This window comes from Bufo bufo, chromosome 5 (assembly GCF_905171765.1).
Source record: "Bufo bufo chromosome 5, aBufBuf1.1, whole genome shotgun sequence".
In the NCBI taxonomy this organism is placed as follows: domain Eukaryota; kingdom Metazoa; phylum Chordata; class Amphibia; order Anura; family Bufonidae; genus Bufo; species Bufo bufo.
Genome location: NC_053393.1, coordinates 12,228,598 through 12,241,393, shown reverse-complemented (window position 1 = coordinate 12,241,393; position 12,796 = coordinate 12,228,598).

The following is a 12,796-nucleotide window of genomic DNA, read 5'->3' as shown; positions in this document are numbered from 1 at the left end:
CGTGCCTGTATGACCTCCCTACAACGCCTGTGCATGCTCCTGATGAGGTTGCGGACGGTCTCCTGAGGGATCTCCTCCCAGACCTGGACTAAAGCATCTGCCAACTCCTGGACAGTCTGTGGTGCAACGTGACGTTGGTGGATAGAGCGAGACATGATGTCCCAGATGTGCTCAATTGGATTCAGGTCTGGGGAATGGGCGGGCCAGTCCATAGCATCAATGCCTTCGTCTTGCAGGAACTGCTGACACACTCCAGCCACATGAGGTCTAGCATTGTCTTGCATTAGGAGGAACCCAGGGCCAACCGCACCAGCATATGGTCTCACAAGGGGTCTGAGGATCTCATCTCGGTACCTAATGGCAGTCAGGCTACCTCTGGCGAGCACATGGAGGGCTGTGCGGCCCTCCAAAGAAATGCCACCCCACACCATTACTGACCCAATGCCAAAACGGTCATGCTGGAGGATGTTGCAGGCAGCAGAGCGTTCTCCACGGCATCTCCAGACTCTGTCACGTCTGTCACATGTGCTCAGTGTGAACCTGCTTTCATCTGTGAAGAGCACAGGGCGCCAGTGGCGAATTTGCCAATCTTGGTGTTCTCTGGCAAATGCCAAACGTCCTGCACGGTGTTGGGCTGTAAGCACAACCCCCACCTGTGTACGTCGGGCCCTCATATCACCCTCATGGAGTCTGTTTCTGACCGTTTTAGCAGACACATGCACATTTGTGGCCTGCTGGAGGTCATTTTGCAGGGCTCTGGCAGTGCTCCTCCTGTTCCTCCTTGCACAAAGGCGGAGGTAGCGGTCCTGCTGCTGGGTTGTTGCCCTCCTATGGCCTCCTCCACGTTTCCTGATGTACTGGCCTGTCTCCTGGTAGCGCCTCCATGCTCTGGACACTACGCTGACAGACACAGCTAACCTTCTTGCCACAGCTCGCATTGATGTGCCATCCTGGATAAGCTGCACTACCTGAGCCACTTGTGTGGGTTGTAGACTCCGTCTCATGCTACCACTAGAGTGAAAGCACCGCCAGCATTCAAAAGTGACCAAAACATCAGCCAGGAAGCATAGGAACTGAGAAGTGGTCTGTGGTCACCACCTGCAGAACCACTCTTTTATTGGGGGTGTCTTGCTAATTGCCTATAATTTCCACCTGTTGTCTATCCCATTTGCACAACAACATGTGAAATTGATTGTCACTCAGTGTTGCTTCCTAAGTGGACAGTTTGATTTCACAGAAGTGTGATTGACTTGGAGTTACATTGTGTTGTTTAAGTGTTCCCTTGATGCGATGCTAGCCCAGGGTGGCACTGACTTCAGACACGCCCACCCTCCCTCCCTTATGTTTGGGTTTGGCTTTAAGAAAAAGGTGGCAACCCTACACAGACCCCTGATCCGCTGAAGGTTTTACCATGGCCCTCACAGACTGCTGAAGGTTTTATCATGGCCCTCACAGTCCCCTGATCTGCTGAAGGTTTTACCATGACCCTCACAGTCCCCTGATCTGCTGAAGCTTTTACCATGGCCCTCACAGTCCCCTGATCTGCTGAAGGTTTTACCAAGGCCCTCACAGTCCCCTGATCTGCTGAAGGTTTTACCATGACCCTCACAGACCTAGGGTTGCCACCCGTACGGGAATGACCCGGACAGTCCCGGTTTGTAATCCTGTGCCCGGGTACAAGCCTTTCTCAGACCCGGGCACAGCGATCAGCTGGGAGTGATGCGATGCTAGCCCAGGGTGGCGCTGACTTCAGACACGCCCACCCTCCCTCCCTTATGTTTGGGTTTGGCTTTAAGAAAAAGGTGGCAACCCTACACAGACCCCTGATCTGCTGAAGGTTTTACCATGGCCCTCACAGTCCCCTGATCTGCTGAAGGTTTTACCATGGCCCTCACAGTCCCCTGATCCGCTGAAGGTTTTACCATGGCCCTCACAGTCCCCTGATCTGCTGAAGGTTTTACCACGGCCCTCACAGTCCCCTGATCTGCCAATGGTTTTACCGTGGCCCTCACAGTCCCCTGATCTGCTGAAGGTTTTACCGTGGCCCTCACAGTCCCCTGATCTGCTGAAGGTTTTACCGTGGTCCTCACAGTCCGCTGATCTGCTGAAGGTTTTACCATGGTCCTCACAGTTCCCTGATCTGCTGAAGGTTTTACCATGGTCTTCACAGTCCCCTGATCTGCTGAAGGTTTTACCATGGTCCTCACAGTCCCCTGATCTGCCAATGGTTTTACCGTGGCCCTCACAGTCCCCTGATCTGCTGAAGGTTTTACCGTGGCCCTCACAGTCCCCTGATCTGCTGAAGGTTTTACCGTGGTCCTCACAGTCCGCTGATCTGCTGAAGGTTTTACCATGGCCCTCACAGTCCCCTGATCTGCTGAAGGTTTTACCATGGCCCTCACAGTCCCCTGATCTGCTGAAGGTTTTACCATGGCCCTCACAGTCCGCTGATCTGCTGAAGGTTTTACCATGGCCCTTACAGCCCGCTGATCTGATCATTGAAAATCTGTGGATAGACCTCAAAAGAGCAGAGCATGCACGACGGCCCAGGAATCTTACAGAACTGGAAGAAGTCTGCAAGGAAGAATGGAGGAAAATCCCTCAAACAAGAACTGAACGACTCTTGGTCGCTTACAAGCTGTGATACTTGCCAAAGGGCACGCTACTATGTACTAACCATGCAGGGTGCCCAAAGTTATGCTTAAAATACAGCAGCAGGGTACAGGGTGCAATCCCTCCAGGACGACAGACACAAGGTCCATTGAAAGATCCAAAAACAAAAAACGAGGCAGCACCCCAATATGCAGTGAATAGGGTGTTGGACCCTGTTTATTCCCCAAGTCATCTGTCTGTCTAGGGCCGGTTGCGCATTACGGTGGAGCACGCGCTCTGCTGCTTCATTCACTTCTATGGTCCTGCAGCGCTCCGCAGTCTCCCGCAGTATCATAGAGATGAACGGAGCGGCAGTACTCATGCGCCACCATTGCTCCACCAGGACCCCGTTCTCATGATGGGTGGGGTTACCAGAGGTCAGACTCCAGCTGATCAGATACTTATCACCTATCCTAATTTCAGTAAGAACTGTGCATAGATCCCTTCACACAGTGCTCCATTAAGAAGGATGAGATACGTTGCAGCGAGCCACGGTCCAGACGGCGGTGACAGGAGAGCGCCTCGCAGGTGTCAGGTACTGGGTCCAGTCCAGGGGGGTTACACCTAAATCCTGCTCCCTCGGACTTGGAGATAAATATTCTGTTCAAAAGTGCAGCCCAACAAATCTAAAAATAAAGCTGCGCCGCGAGGAAGTTATTTATTCCTCACAATTACACAGCTCGGCTAATCGCCTTCTAAAGACGCCTCGAATAATGATGGGGAAACAGAGGAAGAAGAGTATTGGAAATTAACCGCTTCCTGCCCATGTTGTTTCTTATGGGTAAGGCAACACTGTAAGTAACACCTGGAAAATATGAGGTGTGCAACTCATCGCCCGCGGCTTCTGATCCCCATAGAAGATACTGCTTTATGGTGCAAACACATCGGGCACTCAGTGGGTCACAATCATTGGGGCACTCAGTGGGTCACACACATCATCGGGGCACTCAGTGGGTCACACATTATCGGGGCACTCAGTGGGTCACACATTATCGGGGCACTCAGTGGGTCACACACATCAGGGCACTCAGAGGGTAATATACCTTAGGGCACTCTATGGGTCACACACATCATCGGGGCATTCAGTGGGTCACAATCATTGGGGCACTCAGTGGGTCACACACATCATCGGGGCATTCAGTGGGTCACAATCATTGGGGCATTCAGTGGGTCACACACTTGGGGCATTCAGTGGGTCACAATCATTGGGGCATTCAGTGGGTCACAATCATTGGGGCATTCAGTGGGTCACAATCATCGGGGCACTCAGTGGGTCACACACATCATCGGGGCATTCAGTGGGTCACAATCATTGGGGCATTCAGTGGGTCACAATCATTGGGGCATTCAGTGGGGTCACACACATTGGGCACTCAGTGGGTCACACACATAATCGGGGCACTCAGTGGGTCACAATCATTGGGCATTCAGTGGGTCACAATCATTGGGGCATTCAGTGGGTCACACACATTGGGGCACTCAGGTGGGTCACAATCATCGGGGCACTCAGTGGGTCACACACATCATCGGGGCACTCAGTGGGTCACAATCATTGGGGCATTCAGTGGGTCACAATCATCGGGGCAACTCAGTGGGTCACACACATCATTGGGGCAATTCAGTGGGTCCACAATCATGGGGGCATTCAGTGGGTCACAATCATCGGGGCTCTCAGTGGGTCACACACATCATCGGGGCACTCAGTGGGTCACAATCATTGGGGCATCAGTGGGTCACACAATTGGGCATTCAGTGGGTCACAATCATTGGGGCATTCAGTGGGTCACAATCATTGGGCATTCAGTGGGTCACAATCATTGGGGCATTCAGTGGGTCACAATCATTGGGGCATTCAATGGGTCACACACATTTGGGCACTCAGTAGGTTCATACATCAGGGCACTCAGTGGGTCACACACATCATCGGGGCACTCAGTGGTCACACACATCATCGGGGCACTCAGTGGGTCACACATCAGGGCACTCAGTGGGTCACACACATCATCGGGGCACTCAGTGGGTCACACACATCATCGGGGCACTCAGTGGGTCACACATCAGGGCACTCAGTGGGTCACACACATTTCGGCACTCAGAGGGTAATATACCTTAGGGCACTCTATGGGTCACACACATTTGGGCACTCAGAGGGGTAATATACCTTAGGGCACTCTATTGGGGGTCACACACATCGGGGCACTCAGTTCCAGGGCCCTCTGTGCCTGCAGCCTCCCTGTACTATATTATCTTATTACATGATGGCGTGTGTAATACACCCAGAAACAGGACAGTATGAAACGCGTTGGATCTTTCTGGGTGGTTGAACGGTTTAGGGTACTTTCACACTTGCGTTGTTTGATTCCGGCAGGCAGTTTCGTTGCCTGAACTGTCTGCAAAAGCATCTAATTTTTTCTGACTGATCAGGCATTTTTCAGACTTATCAGGATCCTGATCCTCAGTCTGAAAAATGCCTTACACTGGTTACAGGAGGAGTAACACAGACCGTGACACGCTATATAGTCACCTGTCGTGTATGTACAGGTAAGGGTCCACTGACACCACTAGAATACTACAGTGTCGCTGCAGATACCCGATGGAAACCCACTTGTGACGTCACTGCTAGGGATGAGCGAATCAACTTCGGATGAAACATCCGAATTCGATTCGCATAAACCTTCCTTCTAATACTGTACGAGCAGGAGCCAGGAGCTCTGTACAGTATTAGAATGTATTGGCTCCAATGAGCCGAAGTTATTGCTTTGCGAAGTCTTGCGAAACTTCATGAAATAACTTCATAAATTAATTTGTACTGTAAAAAAACATTTCCCGAACTCGGATTCGGTTCCAAGTGGTACCTTAGAACTGAACCCGAGTTCAGGAAATGTCTGCTTTATCTGCTTTTATATTTCATTGGGTAACCTGAAGGAATTCGACTTTTGATGTCACATCAGTTTACCTGATCGAAATCCAACAAGTGATGGAAATCTATAATAATATACTGTGTGTGTATATATATATATATATATAATATATATATATGTGTGTGTGATACATTCATCTATAATATACTGTATGTATATATACATATACACAGTACAGACCAAAAGTTTTGGACACACCTTCTCATCAAGAGTTTCTTTATTTTCATGACTATGAAGGCATCAAAACTATGAATTAACACATGTGGAATTATATACATAACAAACAAGTGTGAAACAACAGAAAATATGTCATATTCTAGGTTCTTCAAAGTAGCCACCTTTTGCTTTGATTACTGCTTTGCACACTCTTGCATTCTCTTGATGAGCTTCAAGAGGTAGTCCCTGAAATGGTCTTCACTTCACAGGTGTGCCCTGTCAGGTTTAATAAGTGGATTTCTTGCCTTATAAATGGGGTTGGACCATCTTTGCGTTGAGGAGAAGTCAGGTGGATACACAGCTGATAGTCTACTGAAAGACTCTTAGAATTTGTATTATGGCAAGAAAAAAGCAGCTAAGTAAAGAAAAACAAGTGGCCCAACATTACTTTAAGAAATGAAGGTCAGTAAGTCAGCCAAAAATTGGGAAAACTTTGAAAGTAAGGCTATTTGAACCATGAAGGAGAGTGATGGGGGTGCTGCGCCAGATGACCTGGCCTCCACAGTCACCGGACCTGAACCCAATCGAGATGGTTTGGGGTGAGCTGGACCGCAGAGTGAAGGCAAAAAGGGCCAAACAAGTGCTAAGCACTCTGGGAACTCCTTCAAGACTGTTGGAAGACCATTTCAGGGGACTACTCTTGAAGCTCATCAAGAGAACGCCAAGAGTGTGCAAAGCAGTATCAAAGCAAAAGGTGGCTACTTTGAAGAACCTAGAATATGACATATTTCAGTTGTTTCACACTTGTTTGTTATGTATATACAAACCGGATTCCAAAAAAGTTGGGACACTATACAAATCGTGAATAAAAACTGAATGCAATGATGTGGAGGTGCAACTTCTAAATTTTTATTCAGAATAGAACATAAATCACGGAACAAAAGTTTAAACTGAGAAAATGTACCATTTTAAGGAAAAATATGTTGAATCAGAAATTTCATGGTGTCAACAAATCCCAAAAAAGTTGGGACAAGGCCATTTTCACCACTGTGTGGCATCTCCCCTTCTTCTTACAACACTCAACCAGACCTTGGGGACCGAGGAGACAGTTTCTCAAGTTTAGAAATAGGAATGCTCTCCCATTCTTGTCTAATACAGGCCTCTAACTGTTCCATCGTCTTGGGCCTTCTTTGTTGCACCTTCCTCTTTATGATGCGCCAAATGTTCTCTATAGGTGAAAGATCTGGACTGCAGACTGGCCATTTCAGTACCCGGATCCTTCTCCTACTCAGCCATGATGTTGTGATTGATGCAGAATGTGTCTGGCATTATCTCGTTGAGAAATGCAGGGTCTCCCTGAAAGAGGATGACGTCTGGATGGGAGCAGATGTTGTTCTAGAACCTGAATATATTTTTCTGCATTGATGGTGCTTTCCAGACATGCAAGCTGCCCATGCACACGCACTCATGCAACCCCATACCTTCAGAGATGCAGGGCTTCTGAACTGAGCGTTGATACAACTTGGGTTGTCCTTGTCCTCTTTGGTCCGGATGACATGGCGTCCCAGATTTCCAAAAAGAACTTTGAATCGTGACTCGTCTGACCACAGAACAGTCTTCCATTTTGCCACACTCCATTCTAAATGAGCCTGGCCCAGTGAAAACGCCTGAGCTTGTGGATCTGCTTAGAAATGGCTTCTTCTTTGCACTGTAGAGTTTCAGCTGGCAGCGGCGGATGGCACGGTGGATTGTGTTCACTGACAATGGTTTCTGGAAGTATTCCTGAGCCCATTCTGTCATTTCCTTTACAGTAGCATTCCTGTTTGTGGTGCAGTGTCGTTTAAGGGCCCGGAGATCACGGGCATCCAGTATGGTTTTACGGCCTTGACCCTCTACACACAGAGATTGTTCCAGATTCTCTGAATCTTCGGATGATGTTATGCACAGTTGATGATGAATAGATGCAAAGTCTTTGCAATTTTTCGCTGGGTAACACCTTTCTGATATTGCTCCACTATCTTTCTGCCGCAACATTGTGGGAATTGGTGATCCTCTACCATCTTGGCTTCTGAGAGAGACACTGCCCCTCTGAGAAGCTCTTTTATACCCAATCATGTTGCCAATTGACCTAATTAGTGTTAATTGGGTCTTCCAGCTCTTCGTTATGCTCACATTTACTTTTTCCAGCCTCTTATTGCTACTTGTCCCAACTTTTTGGGGATTTGTTGACACCGTGAAAATTGGAATCAACGTATTTTTCCTTTAAAATGATACATTTACTCGGATTAAACGGTTGATCTGTCATCTACGTTCTATTACAAATAAAATATTTGCCATCTCCACATCATTGCATTCAGTTTTTATTCACAATTTGTTAAGGCTACTTTCACACTTGCGTTGTTCTTTACCGGCATAGAGTTCCGTCACAGGGGCTCTATACCGGAAAAGAACTGATCAGGTATGTCCCCATGCATTCTGAATGGAGAGCGATCCGTTCAGGATGCATCAGGACGTCTTCAGTTCAGTCGTTTTGACTGATCAGGCAAAAGAGAAAACCGTAGCATGCTACGGTTTTATCTCTGGCTAAAAAAACTGAAGACTTGCCTGAATGCCAGATCAGGCATTTTTCCCATAGGAATGTATTAGTGCCGGATCCGTCCTTCCGGTATGCGCATGCGCAGACTGAACAAAAAGGTGAAAAAATAAATTCCGGATCCGTTTTTGCCGGATGACACCGGAAAGACGGATCCGGCATTTCAATGCATTTTTTCGACTGATCAGGCATTTTTAAGACTGATCAGGATCCTGATCAGTCTTACTAATGCCATCAGTTAGCATACGTTTTGCCTGATCCGGCAGGCAGTTCCGGCGACGGAACTGCTTGCCGGATCTCTCTGCCGCAAGTTTGAAAGTAGCCTTAGTGTCCCAACTTTTTAGGAATCCGGTTTGTAATTCCACATGTGTTAATTCATAGTTGTGATGCCTTCATAGTCATGAAAATAAAGAAAACTCTTTGAATGAGAAGGTGTGTCCAAACTTTTGGTCTGTACTGTACGTCTGTGTAGTGTGTGATACATTCATCTATAATATACTGCATATATACACTCACCTAAAGAATTATTAGGAACACCTGTTCTATTTCTCATTAATGCAATTATCTAGTCAACCAATCACATGGCAGTTGCTTCAATGCATTTAGGGGGGTGCTCCTGGTCAAGACAATCTCTCTGAACTCCAAACTGAATGTCAGAATGGAAAGAAAGGTGATTTAAGCCATTTTGAGCGTGCATGGTTGTTGGTGCCAGACGGGCCGGTCTGAGTATTTCACAATCTGCTCAGTTACTGGATTTCACGCACCAACCATTTCTAGGGTTTACAAATAATGGTGTGAGAAAGGGAAAAACATCCAGTATGCGGCAGTCCTGGTGGGCAAAAATGCCTTGTGGATGCTAGAGGTCAGAGGAGAATGGGCCGACATGATTCAAGCTGATAGAAGAGCAACGTTGGCTGAAATAACCACTCGTTACAACCGAGGTCTGCAGCAAAGCATTTGTGAAGCACAACACGCACAACCTTGAGGCGGATGGGCTACAAACCGCAGAAGACCCCACCGGGTACCACTCATCTCCACTACAAATAGGAAAAAGAGGCTACAATTTGCACGAGCTCACCAAAATTGGACTGTTGAAGACTGGAAAAATGTTGCTGGTCTGATGAGTCTCCATTTCTGTTGAGACATTCAAATGGTAGAGTCTGAATTTGGGGTAAACAGAATGAGAACATGTATCCACCTCTGATGGCTACTTCCAGCAGGATAATGCACCATGTCACAAAGCTCCAATCATTTCACATTGGTTTCTTGAACATGACAATGAGTTCACTGTACTAAAATGGCCCCACAGTCCACCAGATCTCAACCCAATAGAGCATCTTTGGGATGTGGTGGAACGGGAGCTCGTGCCCTGGATTGCATCCTCAAATCTCCATCAACTGCAAGATGCTATCCTATCAATATGGGCCAACATTTCTAAAGAATGCTATCAGCACCTTGTGGAATCAATGCCACGTAGAATTAAGGCAGGTTCTGAAGGCAAAGGGGGTCCAACACGTATTAGTATGGTGTTCCTAATAATTCTTTAGGTGAGTGTGTGTATATATCTGTGTAGTGTGTGATACATTCATCTATAATATACTGCACATATATACAGTATGCTACAAGCAATCTATTGTATAGAACGCCTAAACGGCAAAGCATGAAATTGTCACAGACGTACTTGTCCGGGCTCCAGCGGTGAGATCTTCAGCGCAGCTGCGTCGGGGGGGACATGCTGCTAGGACACGCCCCCTGATGATGTGATTGGTTGCAATCCTCTTTCTCCGCACAGCCGGCTTGTGACTAGCAGTGGCTGATTGTTCAGCTGATCTCTCCTGTGTTCTGGCTAATGGAGCACAGAGAAATGGATCTATCAGGTTCTGATCCGGGGACTCGGCACTCTATTTAACCCCCTGCTGGCGGTACACCCTGCCGGGTTATAGGTTTCCCTTGCTGTGCTCCTGTTGCTATTTTGCGGTTTGGATTGTTACTATTGGATGTGACCTCTCTCCCTCTCTGCTCTGTGGTTTGGCACCATATTGACCTCCCGGCTTTGACCTTTCCCTGTGTTTGTCTGTTCGGGGTTCCAGTTGTGTGAACAGGTCCCTGCAGTTTTTACCGCGGTGGCATGGTTTGACTCCCTGCACTTACCAGCATAGGGACGGTTGACCAGTTGTGGACTTGCCACTTAGGGCTTGCTCCCCAAGTAGGCAGGGACAGCGGGTTGGGTGCAAGTTAGGGCTCGCGGTGTAAGGTTAGTGCGTTTCCCTGTCTACTGCGCCGACAGAAACCCTTAACCCCCTCAGCCCCCCTAGCTGAAACCCCCTTAATGACCAGACCACTTATTACACTTCTGCACTACACTACTTTAACGGTTTATTGCTCGGTCATGCAACTTACCACCCAAATGAATTTTACCTCCTTTTCTTCTCACTAATAGAGCTTTCATTTGGTGGTATTTCATTGCTGCTGACATTTTTACTTTTTTTGTTATTAATCGAAATTGACATTTTTCACTTTCTGTTGTAAAATTTTTCAAATATAACTACATTTCTATATAAATTTTCCTCTAAATTGATTGTACTACATGTCTTTGATAAAAAAAATGGAATAAGTGTATATTTATTGGTTTGCGCAAAAGTTATAGCGTTTACAAACTATGGTACAAAAATGTGAATTTCCGCTTTTTGAAGCAGCTCTGACTTTCTGAGCACCTGTCATGTTTCCTGAGGTTCTACAATGGCCAGACAGCAGAAAAACCCCACAAATAACCCCATTTCGGAAAGTAGACACCCTAAGGTATTCGCTGATGGGCATAGTGAGTTCATAGAACTTTTTATTTTTTGTCACAAGTCAGCGGAAAATGATTTTTATTTTATTTTTTCTTACAAAGTCTCATATTCCACTAACTTGTGACAAAAAATAAAATTTTACATGAACTCGCTATGCCCATCATGGAATACCTTGGGGTGTCTTCTTTCCAAAATGGGGTCACTTGTGGGGTAGTTATACCTGGCATTTTAGGGGCCCTAAAGTGGAATTTAAATGTCAAAATTTTTTACGCATTCGGATTCCGTGAGGGGTATGGTGAGTTCATGTGAGATTTTATTTTTTGCCACAAGTTAGTGGAATATGAGACTTTGTAAGAAAAAACAAAACAACAAAAAAAAGTCAATTTCCGGTAACTTGTGCCAAAAAAAAAAAAATCTTCTATGAACTCGCCATGCCCCTCAAAAGTTATCTTTATAGGGCCGCAGCGATTTTACGGTGTTTTTGCAGTGATCAGAAAAAAAAAAATTCTGTCACTGCGGTGGGGCGGACTGAACGCAAGTGTGCGCACAAGATCAGGCCTGATCGGGCGAACACTGCGTTTTTTTGTAGAGCCTATAGAACATGTCCTATTCTTGTCTGCAATTGCGGACAAGAAAAGGCATTTTCTATATAGTATATTACAGGCTGATATATAATGTACAGTGTATTACAGGGTGATATATAATGCACAGTACACGCTGATATATAATGTACAGTGTATTACAGGGTGATATATAATGTACAGTATATTACACGCTGATATATAATGTACAGTGTATTACAGGCTGATATATAATGTACAGTATATTACACGCTGATATATAATGTACAGTACAGGCTGATATATAATGTACAGTGTATTACACGCTGATATATAATGTACAGTATATTACACGCTGATATATAATGTACAGTACAGGCTGATATATAATGTACAGTGTATTACACGCTGATATATAACGTACAGTATATTACACGCTGATATATAATGTACAGTACAGGCTGATATATAATGTACAGTGTATTACACGCTGATATATAACGTACAGTATATTACACGCTGATATATAATGTACAGTATATTACACGCTGATATATAACGTACAGTATATTACACGCTGATATATAATGTACAGTGTATTACAGGCTGATATATAATGTACAGTATATTACACGCTGATATATAATGTACAGTACAGGCTGATATATAATGTACAGTGTATTACACGCTGATATATAACGTACAGTATATTACACGCTGATATATAATGTACAGTATATTACACGCTGATATATAACGTACAGTATATTACACGCTGATATATAATGTACAGTGTATTACAGGCTGATATATAATGTACAGTATATTACACGCTGATATATAATGCACAGTACACGCTGATATATAATGTACAGTGTATTACACACTGATATATAATGTACAGTATATTACACGCTGATATATAATGTACAGTGTATTACACGCTGATATATAACGTACAGTATATTACACGCTGATATATAATGTACAGTACAGGCTGATATATAATGTACAGTGTATTACACGCTGATATATAATGTACAGTATATTACACGCTGATATATAATGTACAGTACAGGGTGATATATAATGTACAGTATATTACACGCTGATATATAATGT